General features: G+C 39.5%; 1 long non-coding RNA gene across 1 annotated transcript in view; it reads right to left on the bottom strand.

Annotated features, from left to right (window-relative positions):
- Positions 1 to 12,835, bottom strand: part of LOC117201169 (uncharacterized) — a 116,876-nt gene that overhangs the window by 37,515 nt on the left and 66,526 nt on the right. The gene's annotated exons all lie outside the window — the stretch shown is intronic.

The following is a 12,835-nucleotide window of genomic DNA, read 5'->3' on the forward strand; positions in this document are numbered from 1 at the left end:
GTCAGCCTGAAACAGGTATAATCATAACTTCTACTTCATAGACAACGGGACTGAGGCTTATTAGAGGAGTCATGTGCAACCAGGATCAAAATCAAGATCTACTTGTCAACAGAACTACTTACGGATGAGAACTTCATCTTTATGTTGCTCAGAGTTCTGGTTCACACCCAATATATTTGCTAACTTAAATTACCCTAAAAAACTACTTTCAGTACAATCTCCTTCCTGTGCCAATTCTCTCATGCTGAGCAGGAGCCCTTATGTGTTTCAACACATTCTGACATCTCTCAAAATCTTTTTTCCTCCTGTATCAGTTAAAATCCCTACAAGAAAAAATAGCCTACTCAAAGGTTTTAGATTTTTATAGAATAATTTTTTTTTCAGGAATGTGAATAGGGCTAAGAGTGCCTTGCTAGATGGAGAAATGCCCAGGCAGTAGCAACAATGGGTATCCATAATCACCCACCAAGCCTAAAAAGGCAAGGAAGAAGAATGGTGTTTGTAGAACCAGTGAGAGCTGGCACTTGGGAAGAGTGGCTGTCCAACAGGGGCTGTGTCTGTAGAAGAATGGAAACTCTCTCTATGGTGGTGAAGTAGAGAGACAACAGAATGAATAAATACTCTGATCTCTCTCTCTCTCTCCCCATTCTTCAATCAACTGCTGGGGCTTCCATTGGCTAAATCCAACCAGGAGCCAAAGTATTGGGTTGGCCAAAAAGTTCATTTGGGTTTTTCCGTAAGATGTTATGAATGGACCCCGAACCAACTTTTTGGCCAACCCAATATAAGGAAACGGGAAACTAGGATGATTCAGGGCACAGAGTATGACAGAGAAAAGCAGAAAATCGATCTAGAGGGGCAAACAGAGAACCACCAGTACATCTCCCATCAAAACTACCCTCCCAGAAAACAGTTTGGGCATTTTCTACTAAAGCTAAACTATGTATACCCTATGATCCAGCAATTCCACTCCTTGGTGTATATATGTAAGAGAAATATATGCATATATCCACCAAGCTACGTGTACAAAAATGTTCATATATTTTTTAAATGTTCATATTTTAAATAATCAAAAAATAGAAACAACCCAAATGTCTACCAACTGTAGAATGGTTAAATTGTAGCATATTCATAAAAGAGTATACAGCAATGAAAAACAGCAAGCCACTGATAAATGCGACAGCATAAATGAATCTTACACATATAATATGAAGTTGAAAAAGCCAGACACCAAAGAGTACATACTGAATGATTCTATTTATAAAAAGTCCTAAAATAGGCAAAACCAGGCTGTGGTGATAAAAGTCAGAATAGTGTTTACTTTTTGGTATGCGTGGGAGAGGAGACAGAGCTGTGTATTGACTGGAAAGGGAGAGGAAAGAGCCTCCAGGTGGTGGTTACTTGGCTACATACACATGTCAAAATTTAATGAGCTGAACACTGAACACTGCTTCACTTCATGCAAGTTATATTTCAATTCAAGCAACAATAACAACAACCACTTCTACTATTACTACTCTCCCATGTAGCAAAGTCTTTCAGAATTAGGTTGTCTGCCAGTTAAGACCAGCAAGTGAGAGACAATCAGAAAATACTCTCTTCTGGTTTGTAAACTGGATATCCCTCACTGATAACAAAAAAGAACAAATTATTGATAAGCAAACAACAATGACAGAAAAGCTTTCAACTCCAGAAGACATTTAGGGAGTGAATTCAACTTCTATAAACAACAAGAAGACCATGGGTAGAGTTAACATTTGCAGTGGGCAGCCCTTGGAACCCCTCAGATCATAACTGGCTGGCTAATGCTTGCGTAAGCCTGGCTCACAGCTCTGTCCTGTGTTACCATGTCACACGGGGCTAAAGCCTCAGAGAACTGTGACAGATAATCCATTTTCATGAAAAGTGGCCAGAAATACTGCATGACTGATTTTCAAACATAATTTATTTTTTGCCTGGTAAATTGGGTAGAACATAAAGTTGAGTGAAATTATACAAACCCTCCTGGCTTGCTGTTTTCTCATTTATTACTAAGTTGGTTTTCAATGCAATAGTTATTAATATTTCTAAACAGGAGCTCCAATTACATGGCATTTTAATATCTTGACCCATAGATAAGAATTTAACAGATATCTTTGCTATGCTGCTATCTCAATGGTCCTGAGCCTATGATGAAAAAAAAACACACCCTGAGAGCAAATTGTTCCCCATAAGAGTGGAATTAATGTTTCTAAGCACCATGGCTCCATTTTGCAAATTGCTTCTCCATGGTACGTTACTGGGCAACCACAGAGAAGTATATAGAATTGGAACACAAGAGAACAGACAACTGGAGTTGGTACTAGTCAGAAACAAAGATTTTAAGGATGCTCTCAAGGCCAGAAGGGGAATCAGGACTATATTTATGTGTAATTTGCATAATCCATGAACCCAGAGCCACAGTAGCTTGTAGACGCACAATATACAATATTTCTCTGATCTGTTCCCACTATATCTATGAGAACATCACCCCAAGTTCCTCTCACATTCGTATTGAAGTCCCCAGGAGTCATCTCGTATGGACCCCATGAACAAACCTGCAAGGCTACCATATGTCCTTCACCATTTTCCTCCTTTCTACCCAGCTCAACCCGGGCATGTCTCCTGCTTGGGCCAATGCTGTTTTCTACAGCACTTATGTCTGTGATGAGGGCACTGTCTTTAGTCGGTGCAGTAATGTACACAGTGTTGCTGCTGATTTCTTAGTGCTCTCTCAATGTCACAGAGAGATTTTAGTGAGACCACCATTAGGGTTTTTTACTTTTTAGCTTCTTAGAAAATACATGATACATACAAAAGAATATCATTTATAATTGTCCTTAAATAATAATACTAATAAATTAAATAAAATAAGCCTCCTGAACCCACAATTCAGCTTGAGAAATAAAACTTTCCCAAAGATTTGAAGCTTTCCCGACATCCCTAAACCCCTTCTTTTCCTCCTTTGTTCACAATTAAACATTATCCAAGACATGCTATTTCAGGTATTGTTGATTTTCAAAGTGAAGGGAGAGCTTTGTGAATCTCCCCCCCGAGAAAGGTCAGCTAGGGCAGAATTAGAGGACAGCTCACCTTGGAACAGCTGGGAGGTGGCTGGGGCAGCTTGCCTGAAGCATGGATCTCACAGCACATGGCTATTGGGATATTGAGCCTAGGGCCAGCACACAAGTGATGAGGCCAAATCTGAGCCTAAAACCTTAAGGCTAAAATGGTCCCAAGTCAGGGGTATCTCCTGGCTACTTGTAAAAATAGAAGTAGAAATAGAAGCAAAACCCTCTCCAGAAGAAAGGTACCTTCATTTAGGTGCGTGGACGTCACACATATTAAAACCAAAGTAAGTACAAAATCACAGAACACCAAGTACACAAGAAGGCAAGCTATAAAGAGTGGCCATCAACAGAAACAATAAACAATAGTTATTGATGCCTCCCCCTTCAGGGACTGTAGATACTGGAATTATTAGGTGTAAAATATAAAACAGGTATGTATGAAATCTTTAAAGAAATTACGGACACAAAAATTAAACAAGAACTACCTATTTATTTTAAAGGATCTGAACCTAGAGTTTTTTATCATTTATGTGTGTGAGAATATTTTTAACTACTGTGCAATTTCATTGATCCTTTAGGAACATTCAAGTTCCTATATCTTTAAGCATCAACTTTAATAATTTTATTTTTCCATGATGTGCCTGTTGAAGTTTTCCAAACTTATTGATATAAAGTTGTTCACATTTTCATTACATTTATTATCTTTGCTGCATCTTCAGCTACACGTTTTTCATTTCTAATATTTTCCCCCTTTTTCTGACTCATACTTGCCAAAGTATTTTTTTATACAAATTTATTTATTTATTTATATATTTTTGGCTGCATTGGGACTTCACTGCTGCACACAGGGTTTCTCTACTTGCGGCGAGTGGGGGCTACTCTTGTTGTGGTGGCTTCTCTTGTTGCGCAACACGGGCTCTAGGTGCACGGGCTTCATTAGTTGTGGCACGTGGGCTCAGCAGTTGTGGCTCACGGGCTCTAGAGCACAGGCTCAGTAGTCGTGGCGCACAGGCTTAGCTGCTCCACGGCATGTGGGATCTTCCCGGACCAGGGCTCGAACCCACGTCCCCTGCATTGGCAGGCAGATTCTTAACCACTGCACCACCAGGGAAGTCCCGCCAAAGTTTTTTTGTATTAGTTTTCCCAAAGAATCAAAATTTAGTTTTGTTGGTCCTCTCCAAAAAATATTCATGTCCTATCTTATATATTTCTTCTCTTCCCTCTATTATTTCTACCCTGTACTTTGTTTTGGCTTATTCTGTTGCTATTTTCTGAATTTTTCCACTGAATAATGTGCCAGGTATTAGGTTCCAAATTCTATACTCTATTTTGTGATGACAGTTCTGCAAACAACAGGCAGTTCTCTTTGTCAGAAAGTCTACTGTTTCCCTCCCTAGGAGGAACTAACAGGGAGACTGGATGGCAGGAGAAGAGGAGAAGGGACTTGTCTATTCATGCTTGTTGATTTATCCTATCAGTCCACCCTACTTGCCTTGTATCCTGGCAGCAGAAGGATAAAAGCTCACAGCTGCAGCTTACTGAGGCGTTCCCACCACCAGCCTCCTTGTGCACCAGCTAGACAGTGCCTACTCCTCATGTGTCTGAGTGTGACTCCTTGTGTCTGAGTCACAACAACACAAGAACTCTCCCAATCTTCTGAAACACCAGCACCAGCTGCGCAGCATCCCCTGCTCAGGGCATCCCCTGCTCCCTCCTCCAAACCCCTGAAATACCAGCAGCATCCAGCTAGGTGGCACCCTCCCTTGGAATCCTGAGTTCTAACTTTGTAGGCTCCTTTCATGAAGCTCTAGATTATAATAATCTCAGCCTCTTCTTTTGACCTCTCCACCCCTAAGGGTGGTAGCAGCTTTTTGTAATGATCCCTTCTGTTCTCATTTTCCTTTTTTCAGTCCTCTAGCATTTGATTAACAAATTCCCTCTATTAAATTCTTTCTGTTGAAATACCTAGAGTGATTTGTTTCACTCACTTGAATGAATGAATTCAACCAATATAAATGTTCAGCTTATTTATTTTCATACCCTTTCTTATTCTAAACATTTAAAGATTATGCTAGATTCTCTGTTGCTACTCCTTCCTTGCTGCACCTGTATAGCAGAGGAGAATCTGGGAACTACATCTCCCAGAATAATCTTCTCTGTATGTTTTTTATTTGAGTGTGGATTGGAGTTTCCTTCTCTAAAAGAGAGGCTATTACTAGAAGCATGGGCATATACCCCATATAAAATTCACAGTAACTTCTGGGTGAGCTCTGCTGTTCCAGTGCTTCAGGAAGCTAAGATAATCAACAGGAACTTCCTGAAGGTTTTTTAGATTCTTTGGGGCTACTGGGAATGCACCTGAGAATCAACTGGAATTCCTCTTATATTTGTCTTTTTTTTTTCTTTTATTAAAACTGTCGGGCTCATTCTGAGGCCACACTTTCTATTTCTTTAGGGTCTTTTGTTTCCTACTAAAATATAATCATATTGGGATAAACTGATTGACATCTCTTACTTTTTCTCTACTAATTGACTTGTTATTAGTGAAGGGATTTCCGAATGGCTATTGAAAAGAAAGTGTACTAAATATCTAGACTGTTATGAGCATTTAGAAATCATACTAAAGAAAAATTATGAGCTCATTTTTTAAGATTATTTATACAAATTAAAATACACAAATAGGCTCCCCATATATTAGCTTCCAAATTCTTAAGCAGCAACTCTAAACTGAAACTGATCATCAGAATAACCATGGGAAATTTTTACTAGACAGGTGCTTGGGCCTTATTCCTGGAAGCTCTGCCTGAAACTGGGTTCAGCTTTCTCTATATATATTTAAAGCTCTTCAGGTGAATTTGGATGACCAGCCTTGCTTTGAAAGCATTACTTTGTATTATCTCTTAAATAATCTTGTGAGTTTGTGTTCTTAAATTCAATCCCAAGCTTTCTGCCTTACTTGTTTTTCTCCTTCACTGGCCTCAGTATTGAAGTATATTTCAGGAAGTCACTTGTAAACTAGTGCTTTAGGAAGTAAGAGTTAAAAAAAAAGAAAACTTCTGCCTGACATTATCCCCCAAAACAAGGATTCCTTACTTTGTACATGATGTCCCTGACTATGTTTATTTCAGAGTGAATGATAATGATAGGCTTGTGAAATCAACATGCTGGACTACATATTTCTATTTTATAAATGCAGAGTAAATCAGGAATGCCAAATGGCAATGTCACAATCCTTCTGTTTTCTGCCAACTTATTTGCCTTATGGACTGAAATATGTTGCTCTTGAAGCAGATGGCTCTCCCTACCCTCCAGGTTATTACATAAGAAGGTAAGGTGCAGTGGATTGGGTATGCTTGGTTTCCAAGAAGACTAGCACACTGCATGTGGCAAGGCCCTAGGTGTAGGGGAAAGAACAGAGCTTCAGAGCCAGACATGCCTGGACTTAAATCCTGGCTCTGCCTCTTTCTGATCATGAGAACTTCAGCAACTCAGCTCATTTAGCCTCCATTGCCTCTTCCATAAGAATGGAGATAATATTTCCTTTGTGTTCTTATCGGAAACTTGAGTAATATATGTATAAAGCAACTGGCAAATAAAAGATGCACAATGAAAGATTTGCTTTTTAAGAATTTCTGTATGAAAAAAAGGGATTTCTCCTAAGCTTACTCTTTTCTTAAAATTTTAGTTTATTTATTTATTTTTTATACAGCAGGTTCTTATTACTTATCTATTTTATACATATTAGTGTATATATGTCAATCCCAGTCTCCCAATTCATCCCACCACCATCACCCCCCCACACACACACTTTCCCCACTTTGTGTCCATACGTTTGTTCTCTACATCTGTGTCTCTGTTTCTGCCTTGCACACTGGTTCGTTTATACCATTTTTCTAGATTCCGCATATATGCATGAATATACAATATTTGTTTTTCTGACTTACTTCACTCTGCATGACAGTCTCTAGGTCCAACCGCATCTCTACAAATGACCCAATTTTGTTCCTTTTTACATCTGAGTAATATTGTATATATGTATTACATATATACAATATACATATATTATATACATATAATATATGTATATATTACATATATACATATGTAATTACATATATATATTACATCTTCTTTATCCATTCGTCTGTCGATGGGCATTTAGGTTGCTTCCATTTCCTGGCTATTGTAAATAGTGCTGCAATGAACACTGGGGTGCCTGTGTCTTTTTGAATTATGGTTTTCTCTGGGTATATGCCCGGTAGTGGGATTTCCTAAGCTTACTCTCAAATGGCATTTGTTCTGAATTGAGGAGGTCACCTGATATGATTTAATGTAATCACAGGTCAGCAATCCTTTTGCAGGAAACTGTCACAGTAGTTGTTATAACTTGAAGCACACACAGACTGAAAACTCAGTCTGTAAAAGAATGATGCTTATCTGAGTTTGCTCTCTCAAGGCACTGAAATCTTGACTCTGGTGGTCTGAGCTCAACCTTCCAATTATCTACAAAAAAAAATCTCTGCATGTGTGTGTATACATTGGGGTATCGGAGGGAGACACAAGACTTAAAAGAACCCCTCAAAAAATATTTGATGAAAACTACTGAACCCACTCAACAGGATGAGAACTACATAAGAATAATTCAACAATTTATTTAAATACACTTACATGAAACAAATGACAAATAATAAGTAATGGGAAATTCAGAGTAATTTCCACTTTTGCTCCTGCAGAGGAATTAGTAAAGCTATGGCAATAATCAAAGGAATAGTTCAATTTAAAAATGTCTCATTTCATCTTCTGCTCAGAATTTTGTGTGTCCTGCATCCATGTCCTACACAGAGTGGTGTTTTCTTGAATTAGAGCCTCTGCACTGTTTTCAAATTTTTTTATCTTAAGCAAATTTTTAAGATATTTATATTAAGTATTTCTTGAGCTACACCTCAAATCTTTTACTCCATCGCAGTGGCCACAGTCACCTTTTGGGAAGGTAAAACCTGTCACCACCTTGCCCCAGCTGTACCCAGTTCTCTTGCTTTCTGTGCTTGGACTTGTCTGACACCTGACATCAGATGCCCGTGGAGCCCTGACTGGTACCCATGCATGCCTAAAGCTGGAAGATCGGCATACTACGGGGTAACCCTTGGGTCAATGCAGAATTGGAAACAGTGGGTAAAGGCCTGCTCTTCTGCCCCACCCTCCTGACAATTCGGAGGTGCATTCTACATGATCCTCAGAGAGTCACAACGGGACCAAGCCTTTGTCACCCACACCTATGACCTACTCGAAGATGCATCCTTATTTTGACAATCCCTCCTCCCCCTTTTCACTCTTCCCAGTCTTCACTCATGACCCCCTGAGATGACATCCTCTAGTAAACTACCTTCATAAAAGTGAGTCTCAGACTCTACTTTCTCATGGGAACCCAGGTGAAGATAGTATCACTAAGGCCAAACAAATAAAGCAAAATTGCTGAGGGCCTGAGCTTACAAACCACAGCAAGAGTGGCTGGGCTTTGCTACAGCGTGCACTGTGTCTCTCTAAGACGACTGTTGCGTATTTTCTCTCTCTGCTTTCTGTTCCTCTGAGGTGGCACAGAAGTTGATGTGCCATTTTGTTCAGTGGGTCAGGGCTGATGTTCCACTTCTACTGGGGTATAAAACAGATTCGCCTTTGGGTCGAAAAGTGGAGTCATAACACTTGCTGTGTAATACCCCACCACTATTCTAGTAGAATTAGCTCTCAGACTTTCCTGTTTAACCACTTAAAATATCAGGTAGCTTAACCATTTCCCCTCAGAGTTAAGGTCCCCAAATCTATTTCCCACAGCATCCTCTTTCACCAACCCCAGTAAAACAAGAATATGTCCATTTAAATTTGTGCCCACTGTGGCTTTTATGTCAGCTGGACAGTATCAACAAACACTCAGAAATAGAAAATGACGGCACCACGTTCTTGGCAAAATGTTCTTTACCTTCTTTCACTTTCCTGCTGGAGAACTTCCCGAGACCTGCTCTCCTCCCCATCTGCTCACAGCCAGGGAGTGTTGTCTCTGCTGTGCTTGTGTGTTTACATGTTACTCTAGGTGGTGTGCTTTTCCCTGGTGTACCCCTTGGGGGCGGGGGAGGAGCCACCCATATTCTGCATATTTAGATCTGGCCTTGAAGAGATGACTACAGATGGGGCTTCTTTCACTCTAAGCTCTATTATCACCCAAAATATCTTCTGTTCTCTAGTGAGCTTCCTCCTTTTAATCAGCCATATGTTTTTGCGGGGTTTAGTTTTGTTTTCACCACAGGCAGTTTCCCCCACTCCTTCCAAAAGACTGAAGAATTTTCCCATGACAGTTTTGTTATCTTACTTTATCTCCCAATATGACCTCCCTTGTCCAATATTCCTTTTCTTTACTCCTGCACAAAGAAGCACAGAGAGAACGTGAACTTTGGGGTCAGACTGGCTTGGGTTCTAATCCGAGCTCTATTATCTCTTGTCTGTGTGACTCTGAAGCACGTGTTTCTACTCTTGACCCTGAGTGTCTTCCCCTGTAAAATAAAGGTAGCAATGTGTATCACAGAACCGCAGAATTTTTGCAAAGAGTAAATAATATACAGGGTAAATGCTCAGAAACTGTGTCTTTATGTCTCTCTGTTAGTAGCTATACGTTACTTGAACATCTAGTTGGTTTTGCCTTACTCTAGTTGTCCGTTACAGCTAAGTCTACTTTTCCCAGCCAATCTGCTTCCTTTCTCCTAGGTTTCATGCTCACTCTGCTTTTAAGACCACCCCTTGATCAGTTTATAATGAATGCCTTTGACCTTTACAAAAAGTTTTGTATGTTATTGTAGGAGTTGTTCATTGCTGAATAACAACAAACCTTATCACCTCATACAGTTTCTGAGAGTCAGGAAGCCAGGAGCATCTTAGCTGGGTTGTTCTGGCTCAGGGTCTCTCCCAAGGCTGGGGCTTTAGGGCATCACAAGACTCTATGGGGCTGGAGGACACAAAATACAGTACCTACCACAGAACCCATCTCAGAAATCAAGTAAACTGTGTGACCCCAAATTGTGATCATCAGAGCACTTACTGATTACTCACTGTGGGTTTACAGTCTGGCTTTTCTCACCTAGACACGAAATCCCTAGCTGGATCAAATTGTTTTTCTTATCTGGGGACTTAATGGATTGAAGTTCACAAAGCCTAGTAGTACCTTTGCCTGGTAAAAAGTCTACCGTGTCTCCACATGAAAACGGCCTGCAAGCAAGCCAGGATTTTCCTCATGGAACCCCTTTGCATGCATGTCTAGTAAGTCCAGAGTTCTGCACCTTCTAGTTGAGCACAAGGGCTGGGCTTGTGTTCAAAGTCAATTTTAACAGTTCCCTCATCAGCTATGGGACAACTTCAGTAACGGTGATACTGGCTGCTTTCTGTTTGTTCTTCCAAATCTACTCTTCAAGGTTCTGGGCTGTACAAGACTGACCTGCATGGACTTCATGAGCAGGCTCTCTTGACCTCAGACTTCTCAAGTTAGGTCTGGCCAGTTGGAAGCAATGGGAGGGGGTTAAAAGGGCAGAAAGAGAGTGAGGCTGGTGTATTTACTCCCAACTCCTTCCCAGAGCAGCATTAGCTATATCTCAATACCAAAGGTGACAGCCCCTGTCGGGAGGTCCTCTCTGAACAGCTATCCACACTATGTTCCTGAGGCCACGTCCTCCCCCTGCACTTTCAGACTTAGAAGTGGTAACTGCTCTCCCATATTTATGAACTCTAGGGCACTTCATTATCACTCTTTTCCCCTAAACCTGCCCACAACTTTGTACATAGTTCTTTACTAAACTCTTCTCCATACTCAGTTTGAATATGTCACCTGTTTCCTGTCAGGACCCAACTGATAGCTACTATGAAGTGGCTGGCTTTATCTATCTACCTATCTATCGATCTATCGATCTATCTATCATCTATCTATCTATCTTCCAGTTGTATTGAGATGAAATTGATACACAGCACTGGTTAAATTCAAGATGTAAGCATAATGATTTGTCTTACATACATCATGAAATGATCACCACAATAAGTTTAGTGAACACCCATCATCTCGTGTCAATACAAAATTAAAGAAATAGAAAAATGTTTTCCTTGTGATGAAAACTCATGATTTACTCTCTAACAACTTTCAGATATAACATACAGCAGTGCTAAGTATATTTATCATGGTACGTTACATCCTAGTACTGCGTTACATCCCTAGTACTTATTTATCATATAACTAAAAGTTTGTACCTTTTGTGAAGTGACAGGTTTTAAACAGCTCAGCCTCCCAAGCTTCCTGCAGGTATACATTAACTGTAAATTATAGTCACAACTAATTAAAAATAATTGACTGTTGAATTACCTAGTTGTTATTTGAATGAGACAGTGATTGGCAGCAGTTTTCATTTCAAGAAGTTCTATGTGAATAATCATTTATTGCCAAAAGTGACAAGAGGTGAAAATTAATTGAGGATCATCAATATTAAACCCAGCAAAAGGCTTCATGATTTAAAATAATATATAACTTGTATTAAGTGCTGTGTGACAAGCATTGCATCAAATGATTTACATTTTTAAATTCTTACAAATTCACTTTTACAAATTTTAAATTCTTTTAGTCCTCACAATTACTCTGTGAGATATATTATTTTTGCCATTTGACAGGTGTGAAAACCGAGGCTTAGCTAGGAGAAATACCTTGCCCAGTGCTACATAGGCAGTCATCTGTGGAGCTGGTATTCAAACCCAGGCCGTCAGAGTCCAGAGGCTACATGGTACTCAATTTCCTCCTTAGTTAATAAGGAAATACTAAGAAAATATGACGAAGGTATGTCTTTGTTTAAATGGAAAATGTTTGCAAATTCCTGTATGGTATAAATAGGCTGTTAAGAATTATAAATTATAATTTATAATTTACAAGTCTACTGCTTGTAAGACTTTTATTTATTCCAAGCTTGTTTGTGGATTTTGTGCAATAAAGGGTGCCCGAGCTATTGTGAATTTTAAGTGTAGCCCACAAATACAAATAATTCTGAATCCACCAAATACACACAACATAAACACACACACACACACACACACACACACACACACACACACACACACACACACACACAGAGGAGCCTAACTTTACTAATTCTAGTGCTTAGCAATTCCTCAACTGGGAAGTGGTTAGTCTCCTTCTTCTTATAAATCGCCTTATAAATAATGGTTGTGTTTATACACCTGGAAATACTGGATTTTTCCCTAAATGAGTTGTTGTTTTGGAATAGTATAAATAGAGCCAGTGTTAAGGAAGAGGATTTCTTTGTCTATTAAAGCTTTGAGCATTTAAACAGCTGCTTAGTTTCACTACAGAGGTGTTTGCATTTCATTGACAGATGGTGTAATTTACAAATGGTTTCAATCAATACATACTAGACAAGTGGTTGAGAATTATTTTTTTAACATCTTTATTAGAGTATAATTGCTTTACAATGGTGTATGAGTTACTGCTTTATAACAAAGTGAATCAGTTATACATATACATATGTCCCCATATCTCTTCTCTCTTGCATCTCCCTCCCTCCCACCCTCCCTATCTCACCCCACTAGGTGGTCACAAAGCAGCGAGCTGATCTCCCTGTGCTATGTGGCTGCTTCCCACTAGCTATTTATTTTACATTTGGTAGTGTATATATGTCCATGCCACTCTCTCACTTTGTCCCAGCTTACCCTTC

Source organism: Orcinus orca, chromosome 11 (genome assembly GCF_937001465.1).
Source record: "Orcinus orca chromosome 11, mOrcOrc1.1, whole genome shotgun sequence".
NCBI classification, from domain to species: Eukaryota; Metazoa; Chordata; class Mammalia; order Artiodactyla; family Delphinidae; genus Orcinus; species Orcinus orca.